Source organism: Oryctolagus cuniculus, chromosome 17 (assembly GCF_964237555.1).
Source record: "Oryctolagus cuniculus chromosome 17, mOryCun1.1, whole genome shotgun sequence".
NCBI lineage: Eukaryota > Metazoa > Chordata > Mammalia > Lagomorpha > Leporidae > Oryctolagus > Oryctolagus cuniculus.
In genome coordinates, this window is record NC_091448.1 from 11178244 (window position 1) to 11195356 (window position 17113).

A 17113-nucleotide genomic window follows, 5' to 3' on the forward strand; every position below is an offset into this window, starting at 1 on the left:
AAAAGTGAATTCTCTACTTCGGTGGCACAGGCATGATCTCCATTTTACAAAACAGGGAAAGAAGTAGAAGAATTCAAAAGATCCTATTTCTGAACTGGGGTTGTGGTGTAGCCAGTTAAGCTGATGCCAGCAACCAATGTGGGCACTGGTTCAAGTCCCAGCTGCTTCTCTTCTGATCCAGCTCCCTGCTAATGTACCTGGGAAAGCAGCAGCAGATGGCCCATGTATTGGGGTCCCTGCCACCTACATGAGAGGCCCAGAAGTGCCAGCCTGGCCCAGCTCAGATCTCTCTCCTTGTCTCTCCCTCTTCTTATAACTCTGCCTCTCAAAAAAAAAAAAAAATCTTTAGAAAAAAATAAAACGGTCCTGTTTCCAGAGTTGAAGATCAAAAGGTCAAAATAACAAGTGGCACAAAAAGTGGAGGCTTTCACTTACCAGAAATAACTGACATCTTCTCCTTTTTGCTTGCTCTCTTGGGCAAAACAAACCTACTACTGCTTTCAAATGACACAATCCAAGGACACGAGGTCTAAGATAAGAGCCTTGCACAACATTATCTCACTTAGAGGTCATCCGGCATTCAACTATGAGTGGACGCAAAGGAGGCACTATTTGTCTGTGTTGAGATCCCACCTAGACAAGCAGGGGTAAGGGTATGTGCATAAAGTACTATTTTTCAGCATTTTTCCAAGATGGCTTTGTGGGTAAAACAACACGTTGCACAGAAAGGCAGCCCCTACTCTGCCCTTGAATCCAGCAAATCTTACAAGTCCAGGTTTCTCTTCAAGACCTTGGTAGAACAGATCCATTTGAAATATCTTTCTATAGTCTGTGTCTCTCTCACGAACAAGACTGCCAATTTGTTAGTTCTTTGCTATTGTGGTGGAACATACATTTATTTTCAAGTGAACACAGCAAATATAACTTTGCCTTGGACAGTTAAATTTAACACTGTCCTGTGAATCACTCTACTTATTTCCATGACAAATTCAGGGACATTTTCTCAGTTTGCATCATACCCAGAATCTGAAACTTCACCTACGCTTACTCTCTACATCATAGCAGTGTTTTGCTTGTCAGCGCCTTTTTGCTAAGTTTGATAAAATCCCAAAGACTAGAGAGTTCTGCCTCACCCTGAAAAAGGGCATCTATGAAAAACCTACAGTCAACATCGTTCTCAGTGGCTAAGGACTAAATGCGTCCCACCTAAGAGCAGGATCAAGTCAAGACAGTCAAGCTTATCATAGAAGTTCTAATTAATGCAAAAAGTCAAGAACAAGAAATAGAAGGCACCCTATTAGAAAAGAAGGGGTAAATTTATAGAAAACCCATGGAATTAAAAAAAAGATACCAGAATAAAGCAGTTTTAAAAAGTTACAGAATACAAAGTCAAAATACAAAAATCAAGTTTCAATTAAAATTTTAAATGCCCCAGGCTAGCGCTATGGCAGAGTAGGCTAAGCCTCTGCTTGTGGCACCTACATCCCATATGAGCGCTGGTTCTAGTCCCAGCTGCTCCACTTCTGATCCAGCTCCCTGCTATGGCCTGGGAAAGCAGTGGAAGATGGCCCAAGTGCTTGACCCCTGCACCCACATGGGAGACCCAGAAGAAGCTCCTGGCTTCCGATCAGCTCAGCTCTGGCCATCTGGGGAGTGAACTAGCAGATGGAAGACCTTTATGTCTGTCTCCCCCTCTCTCTGTCTTTTACTCTGGTTCTCAAATAAATAAATAAAATGTCTTTAAATGCTTTAAAATTTTTAAATGACCACTTACAATAGCATCAAAAAATATGAAGCAATCAGAGATAAATCTGGCAAAACATATGCAAGATCAGTACATTAAATTCCACTACACACTGCTGAGAGATATTTTAAAAGACCTAAATCAAAGGGGAGGTATTACTTGTGTGGGGGACAAAACAGCTGTATTGTTCAAATAAACCCTGCTGTGGTTTGAAAGTACATCTCAGGTTGAGATGTAACTGCCTGCATTGGGTGGCAGGGCCTTTAAGATGTGATCAAGAGAACTCTACCCTCATGAATGGGTGGATGTCCTTATCTTGGGAGTGGGTTCCCTGTTGTGGCGATGGCTTCATTATAAAAGCAAGCTCTTTCCCCATGTTGCACATGCATGTTTGCCTCTCTGCCATGTTATGACATGGCAAGAAGGCCCCCTCCCCACGTGTAGCCTCTCAATCCTGGGTTTGCCGACCTCCAGAACCCTGAGTTGGACAAATCTCTGTAGTTTAGCATTTACCCAGCCTGCGGTATTCTGGATAGCAGCAGAAGATGGACTAAGACACCCACCAAAGTACTCTGCAGACTCAATGCAATCCCAGTCTTGGAAAGGGCCTTTGGTCAAAAAGGACACTTGGGATGGCTGCATTCCACATCAGAGTGCCTAGGTTCAAGTCCCAGCTCTGCTTCTGAGACCAGCTTCCTGCTAATACACACCCTGAGAGGCAGCAGGTGATGGATCAAGTACTTGCATTTCTGCCACTCATAGACCCAGATTGAGTTCTAGGCTCCTGGCTTTGGACTGGCATACCCGTAGTTGCTGCAGGCATCTGGGGAGTGAACCAGCCAATAGAAGATGGAGATCTCTCTTTCTCTCTCTCTCTCTCTCTCTCTCTCTCTCTCTTTTCTCTCCACTTCAAATACATAAGTAAGAAAATAACATAATTTTAAATACCAGGATTTTTTTGTAGATATGGACAAGCTGATACTAAAGTTCATAAGGAAATTTAGATGAACTAGATTTAGATTTAGATTTAAATTTTAGATTTAAATTTAGATTTAGATTTAGATTTAGATTAACTAGATTAACTAAAACAACCCTAAAAAAAGGATAGTCACATGGCTAATGGTACCTAATTTGAAGAATTTGTATAAAGCTCCAGTAATGACGTAGCATGGGATAGTCATAGATATGGATAACTAGAGCACTGAACTGAGAGTCCAGAAACAAACTCACACACACACACATGGACACCTGATTTTTAATGACTGTGTAAAAGCAATGCAGTGGAATGGAATAGTTTCTTCGACAAATGTTGCTGAAACAATTTACTGCTCTGGAAACCAAAATAGAACGTGAATCCTTACCTCACACTATCTACAAAAATAAACTCAAAATTATAGACCTTCATGTAAAACCTAAACTAAAAAAGGTATAGACGAGAGCATAGGAGAGTATTTTTGTGACTTTGAGTCGGGCTAAGACTTCCTGTAGGTGACACCATGATGTGTTCTATCGCCAACACTGGTCAGCTGAGGGCAGGCATGTGGCCTGGCAGTGATGTTACTGCCTGGGACCCACGCATCTCCTGCCAGGGTACCTGGCTCCAGTCCCAGCCCCTCTGCTTGCAGCCCAGATTCCTGATGGTGCACACCCTGGGGGGCAGCAAGTGATCACCCACGTTGGAAGACCCAGATAGAGTTCCTGGCTCCCGGCTTTGGCTTGGTGTAGCCCTGGCTGTTTCAGGCATTTGGAAGGTCTCTCTCCATCTCTCTCTTTCAAATAAAATGAAAACAAGTACATATTTTTAAAAATTGATAACTTGGACATTATCAACACTAAGTAAAAGCAGTCACATCAGATATGGCCAGAAACCAAGCCAGAATCACAAATCAATACTTTTTGCTTAGAAAACTTGCACCTTGCTTCAAATTATCTGTTATTCATGGGCCAGCGCTGTGGCTCAGTGGGTTAACGCCCTAGCCTGAAACGCTGGCATCCCATATGGGCGCCGGTTCTAGTCCCGGCTGCTCCACTTCCGATCCAGCTCTCTGCTATGGCCTGGGAAAGCAGTGGAAGATGGCCCAAGTCCTTGGGCCCCTGCACCCACGTGGGAGACCTGGAAGAAGCTCCTGGCTCCTGGCTTCGGATCGGCGCAGCTCCAGCCATTGCGACCAATTGTGGAGTGAACCATCGGATAGAAGACATCTCTCTCTCTCTGCCTCTCCTCTCTCTGTGTAACTCTGACTTTAAAATAAAAATAAAATAAATAAATCTTCAAAAAATTATCTGTCATTCTAATATGGGAACATTTGGTGTATTTGCTGAAAGTGAGTAGGTTGTCAACCTGCTGAAGGTAGACTGGCTTTCCAAAAAGCTTTTGAGGGAGGTGATGGATACACACAGAAACATTCCTGCTCTGCTCATTCTTTTCGACTTTTATTTATTTATTTTTTTTGTATGAGCAATATTTAGTCTGATAATGCTAAACCTTATAAAGATCAACAGTGCAGTATAACAACTGTTAGCATAGCGTTCACATTATACCAGATACTATACCTAATCTAGACTTGACTTAGGGGTACAAGAGAGAGCTTGTAGGCTTCATGCAAACACTGCGTCCTTTTATGTAAGGGTATTGAGCATCTGTGGATTTTGGCATCTATCTGAGGTCGTGGTCCTCCACAGACACCAAGAGACAACAGAATGGAGGCATTCAGAATTCAGGAGGACACACACACACACGCACAGAGACATTTGCAATAGATACAGTCTATAAGTGAGCTCAGGATGGGCAGATGGGAGTAGGGTCTACTCCCAGTCAGTATAAGTTATTTTGTACCTCTTTTTTTTAATGTGCACATGTATCACTTTGATAATTTTTTAAAATAAGATGCAACTTTATTCTTCTAAAATTTATGTATTTGAAAGGCAGAGTTACAGAGAGAGGGCGAGGCAGAGAGAGAGAGAGAGAGAGATTTTCCATCCACTGATACCCTCCCCAAGTGGCTGCGAGGGCTAGAACTGGTCCAGTCTGAAGCCAGGAGCCAGGAGCTTCTCCCGGGTCACTCACGTGGGTGCAGGGACCCAAGCAGCTGGGCCACACACATTCCCTTTTTTAAAGATTTACTTATTTTATTGAAAGGCAGAGTTATAGAGAGGTGAGGTAGAGAAAGAGAGAGATGTCTTCCATCTGCTGGTTCACTCCCCAGAGGGCCTCAGTCATCCGAAGCCAAGAGCCAGGAGCCCCAGGCACATTAGCAGGGAGCAGGATTGGGAGTGGAGCAGTCGGGACTCCAATTGGCACCCATATGGGATGGGCGCTGCAGGTGGCTGCTTAACCTGCTATGCCACAGCACCAGCCCCAAAAAAGCAACTTAAAAAAAAAAAGTACAAACTATCTGATAATCTGCAAAAAAAAAAAAAAAAAAAAAAAATGTCTAGCTGCCAAACCAAGAAAGGTTAAAAGGAGATATGACAAACATAATAAGTATTAATCCATTAGGTAAAATGATGCCGAGGCAGACACGGCAGATAAAAAGTACAAAATAAAATGGCAATAATACATCTAAACATTAGTCATCACACAAAGTATGCGTGAGTTAAACTTACCGGTGAAAATATAGGAACTGTGAGAATTTGTAAACACACACACACAACAAGCTCTCCGCTATTAACAAGTGGTATACCTAAATATCCATTTGAACATTAAAATTTTAGTACATGTATTCATTGATGTTTGAATGTTAAATCCTTTCATTACAGAAATAATTCCAACATAGAGTTTAGAAGTTAAAACACCAGACAGCTATAAACATGTTTCATTCACTTCTTTAAGCAAATAGAAAAATAAGGAAGCCCGATGTTGCGTGTTGGTGCTGTATGACTTCTATTTGATAAACTGCAGGAGAAACTTGGTGAGGCGCCACCTGACCCCGTGCCCTGCTGACCGTTCATCACGGGACGGGTGACCGGAGGCCGCTCTGCCTGCCCACTGCCAGCTTCTCACCACGGGTGACATCTGCAACCCAAGCCCCGCAGGCCCCCTGGGGGCACGGCTGCCCAGGTCACCCAAGCTTCAGGCTCCCCACCCCACCCGGAGTCCCGAAAGCCCAGGGCAGGAAGTGGCTCCCGCCGGCATCCTCTCCATTCCTTAGGAAGCAACTTCACCTTTTCAAAAACAGCCGCCGCGACAGCTGACGCCCTCCGATTCCAAAACCTGAGCCCCGCGAAAAGGCAGAGTTGATCTGACTTAATGCTCTCCAGTTTTCCGGGCTTCACATTCTTCAGCCGAATTGAAGGTACCTAAACCATATAGAGCTGTGTGTGAGGGTACCGGAAAATGTTCATGGAAAAAATGGAGTGAAAGATAAGTTGATTTTGGTGCAATTTTTTTTCTAATCCATGAATATGTATAATATAAAGTGAATATAAAAACACAAATAATGATTTTAGAAAAATCGGTAGTAATGAAAACATTGTCAATTATTCACTAAATACAAAGACTTTAAGATGCATTTTTTTCTTAAGTGTTCCTTTTCTTTTTAACAAGATTTCAAGTTGAAAAATTAATACATGCATGAGTTTAAAAAGCCAAGAGGTGGCAAATTATACAAATAAAGAGTAAGCTCCCTCTCACCTAATTTCCCAAACTTTCCAGGCTTTTGGGAATGACGAAAGACTTGGAAATTACCTTTCCCAGAAATCACATCAATAACTACACAGTAGATAGAGCAACTGACCGCTCTAGAGGTTGGCAGCAAGATCGATCGTTCTGTCTCTTCATAGCGCTTGGTGCTGTGCAGATCTGAATTTAAGTTCTAGTGTAAATGTGTATAACGACATCTCCTGCAGCTTAGGTCATACTGGAAACCAACATTCTGACCCCAGAATCATCCTCCTCAAAGCTAAAAATGAGTTACAAGCTGGCGTTCATGTGCCTGGCGTCACGTTCAATTCCATCCACTGAAAGTGAAGTTCTTACTATTAGTCACTTTGATGACCTCATAAATGAATTTGCAGAAAAATCTAATTATCAATCAAGATATCACATTAACAATTATTATAATCATTACGTACTAAGTTAGATGAAATTATGACACTAAAACATGTGGTTTTTTTTTGTTTTTTTTTTTTTTTTTTACCATTTGTAAGTTCGTGTCATGCTTAGGTATTATTATCCATATTATGTTTTGTAAGTAAGCAAGTACTTTTAAAGGAGGCATTTGAAGAGCTGTCCTAGAGAAAGAGCATTGTGCGAGAAAGGACGAAATGGGCACCACGGACGAGGACTTTGGCTCTTTCCCCGCCCTAACTCAGGAGAACCTGGAGATGGAGGGCAGGGGAGGAGGTGGAGACAGAGCAGAAGTGCAGCGTGGAAGCGTCCAGCTTGTGGTGCAAGTGAAGCCGACGTGTGAAACACGGTCAGACGCCTCTGCTCCCTGGAGGGACTTGAAAAGCGAGGGCCTCTGTGCGTCCCACACACCAAGATGCCTCTCTGAGGAGGGGACTGTGATGATAGAAAAAGAAGCTGTCTCCTGCTAGTCCATCCCCCCCCCCCACACACACAAACTGCCGTCACATAAACAACTTGTTCCACCTGCCATTGGAGCACACACTTTGCATACGAAGGACAGCACGCGACAGCTTGGTGACTCCTTAGCTTCTCACCTAACCGCACATCGTAGAGATGGTTCCGGATCAGCACCAATCAAGCTGCTGGATTCTTTTTAATGACTGCATAGTGTGAGCGAGGTTTCAATGTCCCCACCAAAACCCACATTGAAATGTGATCCCCGTGGTGAGATATTTGGAGATGGGGACCCTGGCAGGAAGTTAGGATTAGATGAGGTTATTGGGTGAGTGACTCTGAAAGAAGTAAAAGAGAGATGACTTAGCAAACTTGCTCTGTCTCCCCACATGATGCCATCTGCATGCTATAACATAGCAACAAGGCACTCGTCAGATGTAGAGCAGATGCCCATGCCAAGTTCCATAGCCCGGAGCTGAACAAACCCCTATTGCTTATAAATTACTGACTTTGTGGTATTCAAGTCTAGCAACAGAAAATGGACTAAGTGTTGCATGGATAGGTATACCACAATCAATGTAACCAATACATCCCCTAGGAAGGGACACTTAGTTATTCTTCCATGTTTACAGTGCTACATTGTTTCTCAAATCAGAACAAAAAATGCTTTGATTTTTAAAACATTTATTTACTTCAGAAAGAGGAGAGAGAGTGACCTCATCCATTGGTTCATGCCACAAATGCCTGCAACACCCAGGGTTGGAACAGGCTGATACCAGGAGCTGGGGGCACAGTCCAGGTCTCCCACATGAGTGGCAGGAACCCAACGACTTGAACCATCACTGCTGGGTTTTCATGAGCAGGAAACTGAAGTCAGGAGCCAGAGCTGGGAATTGAACCTAGGCACTTGGGTGTGGGTCAAGCATCTTGACAACCAGGATAAATGCTGAGTGCCATGCTTTGATTTTTTAAATTTACACATCACTGGGGGAAAAAAGAAATTTAATTTTTTGATTTCTTGATTCATTTATACAAAACAATAAGACTAAACTCTTAAATGTTTCTTAAGTGTTATCCCACAACTTGTGACCTAGCTTTTGATGGTGAAAGAGCACACTTTTGAAATGAGAATTGAGCGTAGTGGGCATCACTCTCTCACTTATTAGCTTTGCAATCTTACATGGATTATTTAGCTTTTCCAAGAGTTCTTTCTTCATATATGAAATGAGGCCAATAATTTCTACTCAAAAGTTGTACAAGAGAATAGATTATTTTTGGAAAATATGGAGCCACATATTTTACATACTCAATAAAGGTACATGATTTTATTATTGTTTGGTTTGTGTGTAGATGTATTTGGGTAAATGCAACAAATTATGAATCTTCGCCTTATTTTTCCATCACTCATCACTTACTATGCACAGTGACCACCCCTGCTCTGGACTTCTTAAGGAAAACAAATATATTTCCATATCAAGCTAAGCAAAGGATACTGAAGAGAAAAATACAGTGTTTGCAGGTGATGTATTTCAAGGGTAAAATGGGAGTATTCCTCTCTACTAATATCCATCCTTTGTGTTTTTTTAAGATTTATTTACTTATTTGAAAGGGAGAGAGAAAGAGAGAGAGAGAGCGAGAGAGAGAGAGAGAGAGAGAGCTCTTCTATCCTCTGATTCACTCCACAAATGGCTGCAATGGCTGGAGCTGGGCCTATCCAAAGCCAGGAGCCAGGAGCTTCTTCCGAGTCTCCCGTGCAGGTGCAGGGGCCCAAGCACTTGGGCCATCTTCTACTGTTTTCCCATACCATAGCAGGGAGCTGGATGGGAAGTGGAGAAGCCGCAGCCAGGACATGAACAGGCACCCAGTGGAATGCTAGCACTGCATCCATCCCTTGTATGTTTTAGGGGTCCTTGAACTGCCCAAGAGTCTCTTAGGGTGTCTGTGAAGCCAAAACTATTCGCAAAATAACCTAAAATATTATTTGCCTTTTTACTCTCTTCCTCTCTTGAGTGCCCAGAGGGGTTTTCCCTGGGCTACCTGGTGTCATCCCCATAGATTAGATGCAGAAGCAGATATGGGAAGCCAGCTCTACTAAGCCAGACATTAAAGAGATATGGAAAAAATATCAAATAGTGCTTCCCTTCTCCCTATTTTTATTAGTCTTGGGACATAATAAAAAGTATTATTCATGTTAACATGTAATGGGCTTAGTATTCCTTTAATAAATGAATGAATATTTTAAAGTTTTTTCAGTGTTAATTTCTATATCACAAAACAATGATTGACACAGTCCATATAAACTAAAGCTCTTAGTGTCCTCAATACAACTCACATTTAAGAGTTCAAAGCAGGAGGCCGGCGCTGTGGCGCAGTGGGTTAAAGCCCTGGCCTGAAGCGCCCGCATCCCATATGGGCGCTGGTTCAAGCCCCGGCTGCTCCTCTTCTGATCCAGCTCTCTGCTATGGCCTGGGAAAGCAGTAGAAGATGGTCCAGGTCCTTGGGCCCCTGCACCCACATGGGAGACCCGGAAGAAGCTCCTGGCTCCTGGCTTTGGATTGGCTCAGCTCCAGCCATTGTGGCCATCTGGGGAGTAAGTCAGTGGTTGGAAGACCTCTCTCTCTGTCTCTGTCTCTCTCTGTAACTCTGTCTTTCAAATAAATAAATAAATCTTAAAAAAAAAAAAAAAAGAGTTCAGGGGCTGGCGCCATGGCTCACTGGGTTAATCCTCTGCCTGTCGTGCCAGCATCCCATGTGGGCGCCAGATTCTGTCCCGGTTGCTCCTCTTCCAGTCCAGCTCTCTGCTGTGGCCCGGGAGGGTAGTGGAGGATGGCCCAGGTGCTTGGGCCCCTGCACCTGCATGGAAGACTGGGGGGAGGCACCTGGCTCCTGGCTTCAGATCGGCACAGTGTGCCGGCCATGGTGCCCATTTTTGGGGTGAACCAACAGAAGGAAGACCTTTCTCTCTGTCTCTCTCTCTCACTAACTCTGCCTGTCAAATTAAAAAGAAGAAAAGAAAAAAAAAGAGTTCAAAGGGGTGCAAAAAATTGCAGAGCCACTAATATAATCAATAGGCTCTTGATAATTAAGTTTGGATCATATCATTGTTCAAGGACACAAAAATAAATGAATATATGATCTGTGGGAAATTTCTGTATATTTAAACTCTTTATGCTGTCAATCAGTAGGCCAGCAAATATTGAATGAACACCTACTACATGGTCAGGTACTACTCTAGGATGTTCTGGGTGAAGATACAAAAGAGCCCATCTATTGGTTGAAGGAGACAGACAATAAACATGTAAACAAATCAGCCAAGTTATGTTAGGTAATGACCACTGGTTTTGAAAGAAATGCACAGGTTAATGGTATAATAATTCTTAGGAGTGGAATGAAATAGGCCATGTGTCCATGGGAAATTATAGAACTCCCTTCAAAAGGACTTAATAACCTATACTATGTTCATGGATTGGGAGACTAGAAGAAAGAAAAATAAGAGCTGACCATGAAAATAGTATATAAAATGATGCAGAATAAGTGACTCCTGTTCTGCTGTGTGATAAATCTCTTTTTTAAAATGTCCCTCCTGGGGCCAGCATTGTGGCACAGCAGGTAAAGCTGCTGCCTGTGATGCCAGCATCTCACGTAAATGTTGGTTCAAGTCCCAGCTGCTCCACTTCCAATCCAGCTGCCTGTTAAAGTGCCTGGGAAAGCAGCCAAAGATGGCCCAAGTTGAACTCCTGTTCCCACGTGTGAGACCTGAAAGAAGTTCCTGACTCCTGGCTTCAGTCTGGCTCAGTCCTGGCTGTTGGAGCCATTTGGGGAGTGAATCAGCTGAGGGAAGATTCTGTGTGTGTGTGTGGTCCTCTCTCTGCAACTCTCCCTTTCAAGTAAATAAAATAATTCTTTTTTTTAAGATGCTCCTACTATTCCCTGGGAGTCTCCGAGGCAGGGGGCTTTCAAGAACCCAGGAGAGCCCAGCACTGTGGCTCACTTGGCTAATTCTCCACCTGCGGTGCCAGCACCCCAGGTTCTAGTCCCAGTCGGGGTGCCGGATTCTGTCCCGGTTGCTCCTCTTCCAGGCCAGCTCTCTGCTGTGGCCCAGGAAGGCAGTGGAGGATGGCCCAAGTGCTTGGGCCCTGCACCCACATGGGAGACCAGGAGGAAGCACCTGGCTCCTGGCTTTAGATTGGCGCAGCGCCAGCCGTAGTGGCCATTTGGGGGGTGAACCAATGGAAGGAAGACCTTTCTCTCTCTGTCTCTCTCACTGTCTAACTCTGCCTGTCAAAAAAAGAAGAAAAAAAAAAGCCCAGGAGAAAGAAATGTCCCCGGAATGTCAATGAAAGTGTATGTGTATATGTTCCCTGGGATGAAAGTCGGAGGCAAACAGAGCATTCCAGGGAGAGCAGTCAGATAAAGGTCATCTTCAGATGAAGGCTGCCTCAGACTCCCACCTGGGGGAACAGATCCCTGGGGAGGGAACAGAGCTGAGAGCCAAGCAAAGGGCAGCTGAAGTGCTTGAAGTCATGTCTCATCTATCTGATGTCTTTCCTAGTCTTCGCAGTCTTTACACTATGCCCAGTACACCCACCGATGCATAAGATGAAGCAAAATGAGTGATTTTTGTTTTAGTTCTCTGACCTCAGGGAAATAATTAAAAGTGTGAACCACACTCACTTTAGATACATATCAATGGAAACATGGTTGTGTTTTGGGGAAGCGCACCAGATTTTTATTACTTGTGCATATTTATAATCAATAAGGAAAACAGGAGATCGTGGGCATAATAAGTACCATAATAACTGCTGCCTTCAGTTTTAGCCAATGTGCACCTGCTGGTTCACATTTCCACTGATAACAGAGTTTCTCACTCAGGAGCAATGTGGGATTTAGAGCTGGTGCAGGTGGCTCAGCTCACAAGCCAATAGCCTTCTCATAGTGTTCCTGAAACTAAAGGAATACTCAAGACATCAAACCATCAAACGAGGACGTGTCATTCCCTTTCATCACCAACTGACACATTCTCCATTACATCTTGCCTCCTCTCACAGCTTCAGTCACTGCCTCTCCCCCCAGTAACTCCTAGCTCTCTCTCTCTCTCTCTCTCTCTCCCATGCAAGTACTTTCAACCCTGCCTAGACACACCCTCTTTGATGTCACACAGAGTCCTCATACTCAAAGGGATCATAGTTCACTCTCCAAAGCTGTTCATCCTCCTGTATTAGCTGTGTGCTTGGCCTCAGCTCTAACAAGATTCCTACGTAACAGAGATGTCTGGGCTGAACCTAAAGCTTGCATGCAACCAGGTACCAACGCCTCTGAAGAACTGGTGGTAAAGGCCGGCGCCGCGGCTCACTAGGCTAATCCTCTGCCTTGCGGCGCCGGCACACCAGATTCTGTCCCGGTTGCCCCTCTTCCAGGCCAGCTCTCTGCTGTGGCCAGGGAGTGCAGTGGAGGGTGGCCCAAGTGCTTGGGCCCTGCAACGCATGGGAGACCAAGAGAAGCACCTGGCTCCTGCCATCGGATCAGCGCGGTGCGCCGGCCGCAGCGCACCGGCCACGGTGGCCATTGGAGGGTGAACCAACGGCAAAGGAAGACCTTTCTCTCTCTCACTGTCCACTCTGCCTGTCCAAAAAAAAAAAAAAAAAAAAAAAAAAACGTGGTGCACTAAGGGGTCTCACCATGGAGAACAGAAGATAAGGGCAGGGTCAGGTAAGGGCAGGGTCAGGCCAGAGGAAGTCCAGTGTCCGCTTCAGATTCCTTGAAGCGCTGTGGACTCCCATTTAACTTCATGACAAGAGGGTTCTGTGTCTAAGCTGAACAAGAACCTCCATGACGTGTGAGGTTTTGTTGTTCAGGTGTTCAGAGAATGGTGAGAAAATCATGCATTTGGTGCAGAGTTAGGTTGCTGCTTAGGACACCCACAACCCAGATCTGAGTGCCTGGTTTGAGTCATGCTATTCCACTTCCAGTCCCACTTCCTGTTAGTATCTTGGGAGGAACAAATGATGACTTAAGTAGTTGGATCACTGCCAGTCATGTGAGGGACCTGGATTGGGTTCCAGGCTCCTGGCTTTGGCCTGACCCAGCCTTGGCTGTAACAGACATTTTAAGAATGAGGCCGGCGCCGCGGCTCACTAGGCTAATCCTCCGCCTAGCGGCGCCGGCACACAGGGTTCTAGTCCCGGTCGGGGCGCCGGATTCTGTCCCGGTTGCCCCTCTTCCAGGCCAGCCCTCTGCTGTGGCCAGGGAGTGCAGTGGAGGATGGCCCAGGTGCTTGGGCCCTGCACCCCATGGGAGACCAGGAAAAGCACCTGGCTCCTGGCTCCTGGCTCCTGCCATCGGATCAGCGCGGTGTGCCGGCCGCAGCGCGCCGGCCGCGGCGGCCATTGGAGGGTGAACCAACGGCAAAAAGGAAGACCTTTCTCTCTGTCTCTCTCTCTCACTGTCCACTCTGCCTGTCAAAAATAAAAAAAAAAAAAAAATGAACCGGTGGATGGAGATCAGTCTCTCTCTCTCTCTCTCTCTCTCTCTCTCTCTCTTTCTCTCTCTCTCAAATAAAAGGGAAAACATTTTAAAAATTATCAATGATACATAAACTGTTATGGAGTTATGAGAGAGAGAGAGAGAGAGAGAGACAGAGAGACAGAGAGAGAATGGTTAGAATGGACATGGTGCCCTTGAGAATATAGTGTGGATTTGTTACATGAAGAAATTGTCCCTGAGCACCATGGCACATACCAGGGTTTGCAGTTTGCAGCCACTGCATAAAGCTCATCACACCTACACTGATGGCCGTAGTACTTTGAAAAAATAAAATAAAATAGGGGCTGGCATTGTGGCATACTGGGTTTAGCCACTGGCTGCAGTGCCAGCATCCCATACGGGTGCCGGTTTGAGTACTGACTGCTCCAGTTCCAATTCAGCTCCCTGCTAATATGCCTGGAAGGCAGTGTAGGATGGTCCAAGTGTTTGGGCCCCTGAAGCCACAAGGAAGACCTGGAAGAAGCTCCCAGTTTTGGCCTGGCCAAGCCCTGGCCATTGTGGCAATTTGGGGAGTGAACCAGTGGATGGAAGACCTCTACCCTTCTCCCTCTCCCTCCCTCCCTCCCTCCCTCCCTCCCTCCCTTCCTCCCCCCCTCCCTCTCTCTCTCCCCTCTCTCTATAACTCTGCTTTCAAATAAATAAAAAACATTTAAAAATGAAAAAACTAAAGAGAGAATAAGAACTGTTGGCAATGATGTAGAGAAGCTGGAGTTGTACATTGCTGTAGGAGTGTGTGCAATTGCTATGGCAAACAGGTTGTTGCCCCTCAAGAGTTAAACACAGAATGACCACATGACCCAGCCACGCCACTCCTAGGATTCCAGAGGATTCTCTAGAGAACCAAAAAACAGGCACTCACGTAAGCTCATGCACACTCATGTTCATGATATTCACAATAGCCAAAAGGTAGAAGCGACCCGAATGACTATCAGATGATGAAGAAATAAAACGTCGGTGCATACATTCATTGGAACATTGTTCAGCCATGAAATACACACGCTTCAACGTGGATGAAACTTGAAAACAGGGTGCTAATGCGGTTACCTCCCAGAATCAGTAAACCCACAGACACAGAGAGCCAGTGGTGGCTTCCGGGGGCTGAGGCAGGAGGCGTGGAATAACTGCTTCATGGGCTGAGGATAGAAACATGTAGGAACGAAAAAGAGCAGACGATTGCACAACCCTGGGAATGTACTACATGGCGCTGGATTGTTCACTTTTACACGGTTAACTTTATGAGAATTTCACATCAATAAAAATTACTCAGCGTAATTCATCACACTGCCTAAGATGAAACCCAAAGGATCGTGTTTTAAAGTATTCATTTACTTTGCTGAGGCCGACGGAGCTCCCATCCATCGGCTCACTACCCAGATGCCCACAAAGGTGCAGCATGGGGGATGGTGGAGGGGCGGCAGCTGGGAACTCAAGTCAGATCTCCCATGGGTGGCAGGAACCCAATTATTTGAGCCATCACCACTGTCTTCCAGGTTCCCATCAAGAGGCACCGGCATCCCATATGGGCGCCGGTTCTAGTCCCAGCTGCTCCTCTTCCAATCCAGCTCTCTGCTATGGCTTGGGATAGCAGTGGAAGATGGCCCAAGTCCTTGGGCCCCTGCACCTGCATGAGAGACCCAGAAGAAGCTCCTGGCTCCTGGCTTCAGATCGGCCCAGCTCCAGCCATTACGCCCATTTGGAGAGTGAACCAGTGGAAGCAAGATCTTTCTCTCTGTCTCCCTCTCACCATCTGTAACTCTAGCTCTCAGATAAATAAATAAAATTTTTTTAAAAAAAATAAATAAAATTTCTAAAAAATGAGGAAGCTGGAGTCAGGAGCTGGAGCCAATGACATAATCCAGGCACTGCAACATGGATGCAAGTGTCCCAGCCAGCGTCCTAGCCGCCAGGTCAAGCGCCCACCCCAATGATTTTAATAAAAGCAGAAGGGAGTATTGGGGGAACAAACTTCAGTGCAGTTATAGGGGACATCAGTAGGTGGCAGTAATGAGGAATCACTCACAAGGGCCCTCCCCAGCAAGGACAGACATCCCTCTAGGTGGACCCCAGAGGAGCTAACTCTGCATGTAGGAAGCATCTCCATGGACTCCCAGTTCTTATTAGGAAAGGTTTTGAAGGGAGCTCAGTGTCCCATAAAACAATGAGAAAAGAACCAGTGAAATGTGAGATTTGATAACAAAACCCCATTTGCACTAAAAGGCCAGTGAGGCCTAGGGAAATCCAAGTCCCACTGACAGCCGCCCTACACAGTAACCTGCCTCTCCTCATTCCCACTGAGTCCTTTGGATCCACCTCTGTCACCAGCTGCCCACCTGGTCTCCACCTGTCCTCGCCCATCCCTGCGCGACATCCTCTACTTGTGTTACTGCAATGAGCTCCCTGAGATGCAGGTCTGATGGTGGATCACCATCGCTTACACGCTCAGTAGAACTCAAGTAAGCTGAGAAAAAGCACGTTGTCTGGGGAAGCCCCTGGTGGGAGAGAAAGGTAAAATAATGCCTAATCAAGACAAGAGAGCCCACAGCACAAATGTTCAGCCCCCAAACCTCAGCAGCCTAAGGGACCAGACAAGAGGCAACTTCTGAAAATCACACACACTTGCTCTTTCAAAAAATATTTGACAAAGGTAGGACTTTGGTATAGCAGTCGTGCACTGCATCCCATATCCAGGGCGCCCAACTGGCGCTTCGGCTGCACTGCTTCTCATCCAGCTTCCTGCTGGTGTGCACGCTGGGAGGCAGCAGGCGCTGGCTTAAGGACCTGGGGCACTGTCACCCACATGAGAGATCCAGTTGGAGTTCCTGGCTTCTGGCTTTGGTCTGGTCCAGCCCTGGTTTCGGTGGGCATTTGGGAAGTGAACCAGTGTACCGATAGACCTCTCTCCATCTGTCTCTCTGCCTTCCAAACACAATGAAAATAAATAGAAATAAAATCAGCGAAGTACAGTCCTCTCCCTTTCCATTCCTAGTAGACTGTTTTCCATTGGTACATGAGACATTTTAGGTGGGACGCAGAATCTCCACTCTAGGCTCTGGGAGCAGGAAGCCAGCATTTCCTCCAGCGTCCTGTAAACTGCGCTCAATGAAACAGCAATGAACCTGGTCAACGTGGGTTCTTCTCAACTTGCCGCAGCACAGGAGTGTACACACCGATGAGCCATGGGGACGAAACAGCAATGAACCTGGTCAACGTGGGTTCTTCTCAACTTGCCGCAGCACAGGAGTGTACACACTGATGAGCCATGGGGTATCCAGTGAGAGGTGGTGGGGAGGGGCTTTTTGCAA